At 45.7% G+C, this 11,174-nt stretch overlaps 1 pseudogene; it reads right to left on the bottom strand.

Moving 5' to 3' along the window:
• Window positions 1-1,446: 1,446 nt before the first annotated feature.
• The window catches only part of LOC132225601 (histone-lysine N-methyltransferase PRDM7-like), a 68,748-nt pseudogene continuing 59,020 nt past the window's right edge, over window positions 1,447-11,174 (bottom strand).

Genomic DNA, 11,174 nt, shown 5'->3' with positions numbered 1-11,174 from the left:
AGATGCCAATGCTACAGAGGCAGCAAGAAGAGGGCGACCAGTGCCCAGACTGAGGCAGCACAGGTGTGTGCACAGGCACACGGGCAAACACACACACAGACACGCGCACACACACACATGTACACACACATGCACAAACACACCTGCACACACCCTCTCTGGCTTTCACCTCTGAGGCTACAGAGGTCTAAGGAATCAGGGGAGGAGCCAGGAGAAGCCAAGGGGTTGGTGGGGTCCTATTCATGTTCCTGGTGAGTGTGCCTCAATCCCTCTCCCTGGCGGGAACCTCACTGGACTGACGCCAGATTCCGCCTTCCCGGGTTCAGGTCTGTGGCTGAGGGTTCTTTGAGGCCCTCCTGGAACTCTGCTTTCAGTGATGAGGGGGATGAGGCACGTAGGCTTCAGGTTTGTCTGGACACAAACTTTATTAAAACTAGGCCAAAAACACCATGAGGGACATTCGTGTTGACATCCCCATAGCACTTACGGAACTGTTTGTCTATAGCCTCTCCATTTGAAAGCGGAGGATTTGTTTGACCAGATACTTCTGTACTAATTACACTCTTGGGGAGGGAAAGGGGCCAGCAGGCTTCCTCTAAAGCCCCCTCAGAGCTGGGGTATGAGGTATGCGGTGCCTACACTTGCCCTATGGCTGCTGAGGTGCAATTTAGGGCTCATGATGCATCCTCCCTGCAAAGACCGGGCTTCTCCCATGAGTGTGTCGTCTGGTGTCTCATGAGATTGGACTTCTGTGTAAAGCCTCGCCCACACTCCCTGCAAACATAGGGCTTCTCCCCTGAGTGTGTTCTCTGGTGTTTGATGAGACTTGACTTATCTCTAAAGCCTCCCCCACACTCCCTACACACATAGGGCTTCTCTCCTGAGTGTGTCCTCTGGTATATGATTAGAGTTGACTTATCTGTAAAGCTTCTCCCACACTCCCTGCACACATAGGGCTTCTCCCCTGAGTGTGTCCTCTGGTGTGTGATGATAGATGACTTCTGTGTAAAGCCTCGCCCACACTCCCTGCACACATAGGGCTTCTCCCCTGAGTGTGTTCTCTGGTGTTTGATGAGATTGACTTATCTGTAAAGCCTCGCCCACACTTCCTGCACACATATGGCTTCTACCCTGAGTGTGTCCTCTGGTGTCTGATGAGATGTTACTTCCGTGTAAAGCCTTTCTCACACTCCCTGCACACATATGGCTTTTTCCCTGAGTGTGTCCTCTGGTGTGTGTCGATATGTGACTTATCATTGAAGCCTTGCCCACACCCTCCATGATTGATTGTTACAATTTTTGACATTCTTACTCCCACAGATAATTTGCCTGTGTTCTTTGGATTCACGTCCTGGCCTGTGCTGGGCTCTTCCTCCATTATTCTCTCACGCTCACTGGAGCTCCCTGTTTGTCTGTTGGGAGGCTTGAAAGAGTCCCGTGAAGTTCTCATGTGCCTGATCCTTTTAAGCAAAGGTTTGGACGTTCCTTTGACCTCTTGACCTTCAGCTTTGTCATTCCACCCATGTGGACCAGGATGTTGCTGCTGCTGTTGATTTTGATGCTCTGGGCCGGGTTCCTCTGACTGGAGGTGTTTTCCTGCAGGTGCTGCTGGCAGAATCTCAGAGGGGTGATTGCGTTTCACATGTTGGCTGAGGAATGTCTGACTGGAGAAGGCCACAGAGCAGGAGGGACATGTGTGGATCTCTGGCTTTGGTTCTGCTGAAAGAGAAAGTTTTGGTCAGGGCATGTGTGGGCAAGGCTGCCTGTGCCTTACGCTCTGTCTCCTGGTAAATCCTGTCTCCGGAATCATTCTAACTGTGTTGACAGTGCAAGCTCTGCCTCCCACAGAGTGTTCCTTCACAGTCTACTTTTCTTTTTCTTTGTCTGCACTACTCTTCTTCAGAAATCCAGAGACCCCATATCAAAAGTCTTTTGTACAGCCCTGGTCAGTGTGGATCAGTGGATAGAGCCTCAGCCTGTGGACAGAAAGGTCGTGGGTTTGATTCCCATCAAGGGCATGTGCCTTGGTTGCAGGCTGCTCCCCGGCCCGGACCTGGTCTGGGATTGTGCAGGAGGCAACAAATCGATGTGTTCCTCTCACATGGATATTTCTCTCTGTCTTTCCCTCTGTCTTTCACTCTCTATAAAAATCAATGGAAAAAATATCCTTGGGTAAGGATTGAAAAGAAAAAAGGTCTTACAGATCAAGGACCATCAGAAGCCATTTGACTCCTTATATGGGTTTGACTATCGTGACCTTTCCATATACATGTATCTTCTAAGTCATGTTAAAGAGAAAAACCACAGGCCTGGCCAGGTACCTCAGTGGTTGAGCATCAACCCATGAACCAGGTCGTCACCAGTTTGATTCCTGGTCAGGGCACATGCCCAGGTTTTGTGCTCTATCCCAGCAGGAGGCAGCTGATCCATGCTGATATTTCTATCTCTCTCTTCATTTCCCTTCCTCTCTCTCTCAAATCAATAAAAATATTTAAAAATAGAGGAACAATAGGCCCCAACTAGCAATTGCTGCTCTCTCAGTTTTCCACAAATCATAAAATGGAAATATGTCTTTCCTCACACAGTATTCCTACTTGATTTCTTTCAGTGTTAGCCTATTTCAAATACACTACAAAGTCCTGTTTCAAAATATCTCCCCAACCATGCCCTAGCCAGTTTGGCTCAGTAGATAGAGCGTCACCTTGGGGACTCCAGGCTCCTGGGTTCGATTCTAGTCAAGGGCACGTCCCTTGGTTGCAAGCTCAATCCCCAGCCCTGGTTGGGGTGCCCGTGGGAGACAAGCTATTGATGTTTCTCTCTCTGTCTCTCCCCCTTCTACTCTCTCTCAAAAAATAATCAGTGGAAAAATATCCTTGGGTGAGGATTAACAACAACAACAAAAATATTTCCCCAACCTGCTTCTTACACTCCTGACTCCCGTCCCTCTCCAGCCAGTCTGCCTTCCTCTCTCACTTGGAGTTGAAATAATCTCAGAGGGGATTCCCCACTGAAATTTATTTTCCAAAAAATTTAACAAAGCATAGTTTTAGAACATGCCACTCTGCAGCTGAAAACTGCTCAATTGTCCCGTCTCACTCAAGAAAGTCCCCAGTATCTCAGCTTGGATCATAGGCACTGTATTTCCAGGCTGCTAGGCATCTGTCCAACCTTTGTTCTTACCCTCCGTACTGAGACTGAGACGGGAGAAGCCCTCAGCCAGCTCAACACCCCACCTCTTCCCTTCCCTGCACCAGCCACTCCCTCTGCCTGGGACCTTGTGACACAACTGTTGTAACTGTTGTCTCCTGAGAAAGCCTTCCCTTGACCTTTGCAATCTGACACACCCACCTTCCCCTCACACTGATCCCTAGTCACTTGTCCTGGTCCCGTTTTCTCTAAAGCACTAACCACTATGTAATATTAAGCACATGCACATAGGTCTGCCAGGGCTTCCCTCCTTCACCAGCCAGCTGCTCAGGAGCAGTGATTCTGATCATCGTGTTCATCTGTATTTCCAGCTCCCAGAACCCTGCGTGGCACCGCGTAGGAATTCACATGGCAAGTCACAAAATAATGAATGAATGCATGTTAACACACACATTTCATTTAGAAATATGCAGTAAATGAAGAAGAAACAGCTAAAGTGTTAGAAAACAAAAACAACAACCCACAAACAACCACCTTGATGAGAGAGCTGGTTAAGTGCCTGAAACCTTTTTTTTTTATTATTATTTGTTTTGCCTCTAACCCTTTCAGCACTATATGACGCTGTGTATTTTGTGCATGAAGTATTTTTTAAAATGGAACAAAAAAAGCCCCTGGCCAGTGTGGCTCAGTTCATTGAGCATTGTCCCGTTCACCCAGAGGTAGCCAGTTTGATTCCTGGTCAGGGCACATGTCTGGGTGGTGGACTTGATCCCCAGTAGGGATAATGCAGGAGGCAGCAGATTGATATTTCTCTCCCTCTCCCTTCATCTCTGTCTCTAAAACCAATAAAAGCATATTTTTAAAAATTAGAACAAAAATAAAAATATTAAAATTGTTCCTAAGTATCAAAAACCTATGTGATGAGCCATCAATTTCTGAAGCATCTGATTTGAAGCTTTGCTGACTCTAGAGTGGAGTTTACTCTACTTGAGAGTTGGAGCATGAAAACTTCTAAGAATTCTTTCTTTCCATGTTGAAGAAGAGTGGTGCCCACCTCTCCCGGCCACAAGCTCTGTCTTCCACTTGCTGCCCCACTTGATGCCCAGCTTTTGGCCATACTCTTCTCCATACCAGACCAGCAGCTCACAGCCCGTCCTCACGACCCGGCAGGTTCGGTAGAAAATCTGCCTGTGATATTGAAAGGCCACCAGGTTCTATTCTTGGTCATCCCGGGCGCAGTTCACATACCTGGCGTTGAGGCAGATGAAAGGAAAGAAAACCAGAGGCGATGAGTTTCCACTACCTGTCATATTCGTGTCCAGCTCCTCACTGACGCTTAAGGCCCTCAGCACTGATTGCACCCACACCCATGCTCCTGGGGAAACTTCTGTTCAATGTCCAAGCCTCTGTCACAATGTCATGTGAATTCCTGTCTCTAAGTCCTGCTCACAGTGCTCATCCTGCCTAATGCCATTTCCAAAGCCTCATTCCAGACTTCCCCATCAAACCTGGTGACCTCTAGCTTCTCTAAGCTGTAAGTCAGGTTCGGTGTTACACCACAGAACTCGGGGCTTGATCTAGGACTCACATCATTCAACACTCAGTCCAAGTCTACCTTCTCTTCAGAGGCCTTTGTCGAGTCTCCCCACACTTTATTGAAGGCATCATTCAGTTGCCTCCCCCAGGTTCCCACAGAAACGTGGAGGTCTCTCTGTCTTAGAAAAATAACACAGAACAATAGTAGTTTATTCATAATCTGTCTCCCCTGACACAAGAGAGCCCCTCAGGAAAGGGCCATGAGCACTATTACTCTGCAGGCTCCAACACCCAGTTGTAGTTAGAACTGAGTCTGGGATGATGTGCTGCCCTCACAGGTTTAGACTATCCTTGGTTCAAGGCTATCTGGGCACTGGGCACTTCTTGAAAAATAGGAAAAATAGAGTTAAATGTTTATGAAATAAAATGTTTCATGTCCGTCTGCAGTAAGTCCTCCCTAGGGTCATGGATTGTGTAATCTGTGTAAGTAATGAATTCCTTCCTCTAAACTGGAACATAGTAGGTGTTTAACTAATGTCCATTAGATAAATCACAGAGTAATACAGGGTCCTCAAGGTTTTCCCAGTCAGAGCCCAAACTAGAGACTTCTATTTTGAGGTCAAATGCTATACTTTTACATCCTTTTTTCCTAAATGTCTCTAGATGTTAAAGATCACTGTATGGAGAAAAAAGGGGAACAGAGAACTGAGGGAGACCATTAGGGAGGCATGATGGGAAGGACAGACATGTGGGTTGTGAGGCATGAGTATCCTCTTTAGCACCCAGAAGCCTAGTGACCTTACCTCATCCAGTTGGCCTGAGATGTATCCTTTCCATCCACATACTCATAGCAGTTTCTCCCTTTGGTGATCTGCATTTCAGGAAAAGAAGTTAAAGGCCGTGTGTGTGTGTGTGTGTGTGTGTGTGTGTGTGTGTGTGTGTGTGTGTGTGTGTGTGTGTGTGGTTGTGTGTATATAATAGAAGAATTACTTTATTCTACTGTCATCAAATCTCTTTCAGCCTGCATGGTGACTCAACTGCCAATGGTGATCTCAGGATATTTTTCTTACTCATCATCTACACGTCGGAATTGATTTGTCCACTAAGCAGGAGCCCCCAAGGGAGGAGTCTGTACCACTTTGCTCCCATTTACCCTCTGATCCTTAGAGAGGAGCTCCATGTTCATGCAAAGTCCGCCCAGTACACAGAGCTAACTAACCATATGGTCCCCATCCATGTCCTAGCATGTAGAAGGTGGGGGCCCCCCAAGCCACAGGAGGGACGGGGAAGCCTGAGGACAGGGAAGAGGTAAAGTTCTCACCAGCCAGGAGTAGCCGCTGTTGGCTGTGGCTTCATCTTCTGTGATCTGACCCTCATAAGGGCCAAAGTGCAGGCCCTCGGGCAGATCACATTCCTCATTCCACACTCCAAGCCCAGCCTCAGGGATGCCTGATGGTCCGATTCTCAACCCAGGGGGCAGAGTGAGGGCTGAGCGGTTGGCATGCCCCTTGTCCGCGGCACTGTCTTTTACAAACGTAGGAGGCCCATGCACAGCACAGCTGTCAATGAAGAAGTTCTGACACTTCTCACAATCTGGAGGCAAGAGCAACAGGGAAGAGGGAGGGTGCAGTGCATGTTCCTGGACATGAAGAGCTTCGGAAAGAGCTCACATCAGTGAGCCTCAATCCTGTACTCCCGGTCACGAGAGGAAGGGAATGATTTGGGCACCCAAAGACCAAGTGAAATTCTTGCATCAAGACATAACATGCTCCTTGGTGAGGGTGAGCTTACATAGGTAGTCATCGTCCTGGGGCTCGCTGACCTCTTGGTAGACACAACACTTCCTCTCTCGTAGGCTATACATCTTCACTTCGATCTCCTTTCTCCTGAGATCTAGATGGGAGAAGGGCAGGTGACTGAGGGGATGAGGTCTGGAACATTAGTACCTATCTTATCAGAAAACACACAATGTCCTACCATGAAATGATTGCCTGTTCTATTATAGTATGTGGTATTTTCCTCCATTAACTAAAAGACTAGCACTCCACACTGACTATTGTTGGCTGATTCAATTTTAGTTTCTAGATGATCCCATTCTGAGGTTCAACCTCCCAAGCTTTGGTCATTCATAAAGTATGTATTGAGGGAACATTATGCGTTAGGCACTGAGTAAAGACCTGGGCACACAACACCAAGAGAATATGGTTGCTATTATCACAGATGGATTTATTGGACAACTTGCATGTGTCAATTGTTTAAGGTTTAATTTAATGCTATCAAACAATATGTGGCCCATGTTTCCTTATGTTCACTTTACACATTAGCATTCAGGAGCTCAGAGAGTTGGTAAGATTAGCTCAAAGCTTCAGTGCTAACTCCAGTTTCAAATCCAGGCCTATGCAAAGTCCACCCCACATACCTAGGCTACACTGATTAGCCTTTCTAGAAGAATTAGTGGAACTGAAATCTCCAAATTATGTAACTTACCCAATTTCGATCTAGGGTGCTGTCCAGAGGGACTTGCTTCTCCAGGAGGGGGCACTGGTTTCTGAGTCTGCTCTGAGCCACTGGTGGTCAACAAATTTGCTGTTCCTGACAATTCCTTCAAAGTAGACTCATTACTTAATGACGTCCTGGACTTTGCCTTCAATGTGGAAGTCCCATATTAAAAGGTAACATGCATTTATTTAATTATGTAGGGTTTATGATATATTTTCACATACATGACTTCAATGAACACTTCAACAACTCTGAAATACCCGGGAAGTATGAATATTAGAGGAAAAAGAAATGGCCAATGTGGGTTGTGAATTGAAGACTAGAACCCACGCCTTAAGGATCTTTTTTTTTTTTTTTATAGAACAGTGAGAGTGAAAGATACTGGGAAGAAAATAAGTCATAGTTGGGCCCTAACCAGTGTAGATCAGTTGATAGAGTGTCAGCCTGCGGATTGAAGGGTCCTTAGTTCTATTCCGATCAAGGGCCAGTGACTTGGTTGCAGGATCCTCCTCCCTGGCCCATGCCCTGGTCTGGACTTATGCAGGAGGCAACCAATCAATGTGTCTCTCACATTGATATTTCTCTCCGTCTCTCCCTCTCTCTTCTATTCTCCCTAAAAATCAATGAGAAAATATCCTTGGGTGAGGATTAAGAATAAAAAAGAAAGAAAGAAAAATAGTTGGCAGAGCCCTGGCTGGTGTAGCTCAGTTGGTTGAACTGAAGGGTTGCCGGTTCCATTCCCGGTCATGGTACATGTCCTTGTTACGGGTTAGATCCCAGGTGGGGGTCTGTGTAGGAGGCAACCGATCCATGTTTTTCTCTCTCACTGATGCTTCTCTCCCTCTCCCTTCCTCTTTCTCTCTAAAATCAATAAAAACATATATTTTTCAAAAAAAATGGCTGGCAGAAACCTATCATGAAAATAAGGAAAATGATGCTAAAACTAGAGACCCAGTGCACGAATTCATGCACCAGCGGGGTCCCTCATCCTGGCCTGTGGGATCAGGCCAAAACTGGCTCTCCGACATTCCCCGAGAGGTCCTGGATTGCGAGAGGGCACAGGCTAGGCTGAGGGACCCCACTGGGGCACGATCGGGGCTGGGGAGGGACGCGGGAGGTTGGCCAGCTGGGGAGGAACCGCAGGAGGACTCCAGGGTGTGTCCGGCCATCTCGCTCAGTCCTGATCAGCTGGACCCCAGCAGCAAGCTAACCTATAGGTCAGAGCGTCTTCCTCCTGGTGATCAGTGTACGTCATAGCAACTGGTCTACTGGTTGACTGTCTGCCCCTTGGTGGTCAGTGCACATCATAGCTAGCAGTTAGTGGCATTAGCATGTCATCATCATATTATGCTTTGATTGGTTGAACGGGCGACTGGACACTTAGCATATTATATAGGATGTGCAAATTACTATATCACGGAAAGAATATTTGTAATTAGAGTAGTTTGTTCCCACCAATTCTGTTTGAATAAGTTTGTGCTACTAGCTAGTTCTCTTCATTTTTCCTGACCTATAACATGCTAATTCTTAATGTTATAATGAACATGACATATAACGGTGTTCACCAAAGTGTTCTGTGAGCTCTTTGATACAGTGTGAATGTCAAATTACAGTCCTGCTATCAATGTACCTCTCAGTCATCTCTGTATTTGAAATCACATGTAAATTATCTTCATTATTTTTTGACCCTATTCTAGTTTAATTTGTAAATTTTAAAGCACTCTTTCAGCCAACATTCAGGGGCCCTCAGGGACCCTGAGCTGGGCCTGGGACTTCTGGAAGAGAAAAATCTGGTGTGAACCAAAGAGCTCACAATGCAGACGTAGGCAGGCGGAGCAAATGATTCAAACAAGATGACACTGGCCTAATTAGAGCTCAGAGAAAGAAGCCATGCTTCTTACTGGAATGAGCATTCAAAACCAGTTCCAGATGGATGAGCTTCTATTGAATAGTGTGTCATCTCTATGAAGTTCTTAAGTCACTTTATTTATTGTTTCTCAATTGTCAAACCTGAAGCTCCCCAGAGTTGAGAGATGCTTTCTTTTATTTGACCAGGAGGCTCTGATGCTGGGGTTCCTATGTCCTTCTTCATGGGGGACCATGCACCGTGCAAACTGCCTATATGTCAGTAAGCTTCCGCGAGTCGGAAGTCTTAGTGCATCTCTCACGGCAGCATAGTGTTTGGAATCATCAGTCAGTGAAAGATGTAATCATGTATGGATAAGACAGTGGAAACTGCATAAAAGTATGGAAATTTTAATGAGCTTGTAAGTGGTTTAGAGATGAAGCTATGGATTAGAGTGCATGCCCACCAATACTGTGATCTCAGAGATATAATCAAACACTTGTATATGTCTGAAACCTCAGTTTCCTCATCAGAAACGGTGATAGTTATAGTACCTACCTCATAGGGTTATGGTAAGGTTTAAGTGAGTTTATTCACGTAGAATTCTTAGAGTCTGAAGCATTGTGAAGATAAAACCCGTGGCAGCTACTATTGTAGCTGATGTTATTAACGACTGAGATGATATTGGGCATTTTGTTGAAGAGGTCAGGAAAGAAAGGTGGCAGTTTCTAGGATGCACTCTGATTTTTTCTCCTCTTCCCTGCATTTGCATCCAGGAGGAAGAATTTCTTTTCAACAGGATTTGGGAAATACTCACCTTCTGATGTTTATTCTGTTCCACTCTGAAGGCCACCCAAGAAGGTTTAGCTAAAAGATGGTGAGAAATCAATAATACTATAATTTCAGAGAGGAAGGGAGAGGGCGAGGGAGAGAGAGAGAAACATCAATGATGATAGAGAATCATGGATTAGCTGTCTCCTGAACACCCCACAGCAGGGATCGAGAGCACAACCTGGGCATGTCCCCTGACTGGGAATCGAACTGCGACTTCGTGGTTCATAGGTCGATGCTCAATCTCTGAGCCACGCCTGCCGGGTCAGAAATCATTTTTGGTTGGTAATTATTTCAAAATCTGGAGATTCTTATTTTTTCAGAATTCTGAATCAGAGAGTGATCTAAGGACAGACCAAGGATGATTGGAAAATGTTTTTTGATGTTTCATTAGGCTTATGCTTTTATTAGGAGCATCAGCTAATTTTCTTAAAATGTTTAAAAATAGACAAAACCCCATCTGTACTTCATCCTCTGTTCAATATATATATATTTAAATTGGCCTAGCCCTGGCTGGGCGGCTCAGTTGGTTGGAGTATTGTCTTGTACACCACAAGGTTTCAGGTTTGATCTGTATTGGGGTGTACACGGAAGGCAACGGATAAATGTTCCTCTCTCACATTGATGTTTCTGTCTCCCTTTCTGTCTCTCTCCTTTCCTCCCTCTAAATTCAATGAATATCCTTGGGTGAGGATTTAAAAAATAAAATTGCCCTAAATAGCAAAAAATAAAAAAATTGGCCTTTCATGACACACATATAATGACAGTCACGTACTGCAAAGAATCTCTACTCTGCAACCTGGCCCTTTCTCCTCTCTGCCTTCTGTCTTCACACTGGCCTTGTCCAGTCCAATGGCACCAGGACCACCTTGCCTCCTTTCTTTCTTATCCTTCCTCCTTTGCACATGTGGACTGTGCCACCTTTCCTAATCACTAGATTCTGATCAGCATCACACGGTCTTAGGAACAAAGACTCAGGTCTAGTCACCACAGAAACAGAGTTTCGGGTAAGTTAGAGATAACGTCGTGACTTCAGCTATGTTCCAACCTCAGACCCATGGAACTACAGACCCTACCAACCAGACTTTCATGAAACCTGGCAGATGATGCCATGGCTGACATGGAACCTGATACAACAGTGAACTACTTCCTACCCTGGCCCACAACCCAACCCCCTAACTACCATGAGTTATAATTTTCCCATATGTCCCCATGCAGGTCTTAGAGCACTGCTCACCCGTCAGACCTTCCTCCTTCTATGTGATGACAACTCTTCTGAATTAGTTATTTTTTACTCACTTTTATATTTTTGTAT

The sequence above is a fragment of the Myotis daubentonii genome, chromosome Y, assembly GCF_963259705.1.
Source record: "Myotis daubentonii chromosome Y, mMyoDau2.1, whole genome shotgun sequence".
Lineage (NCBI taxonomy): Eukaryota > Metazoa > Chordata > Mammalia > Chiroptera > Vespertilionidae > Myotis > Myotis daubentonii.
The sequence above is the reverse complement of the archived record's forward strand: the minus strand, read 5'-3'. Positions and strand labels throughout refer to the sequence as shown.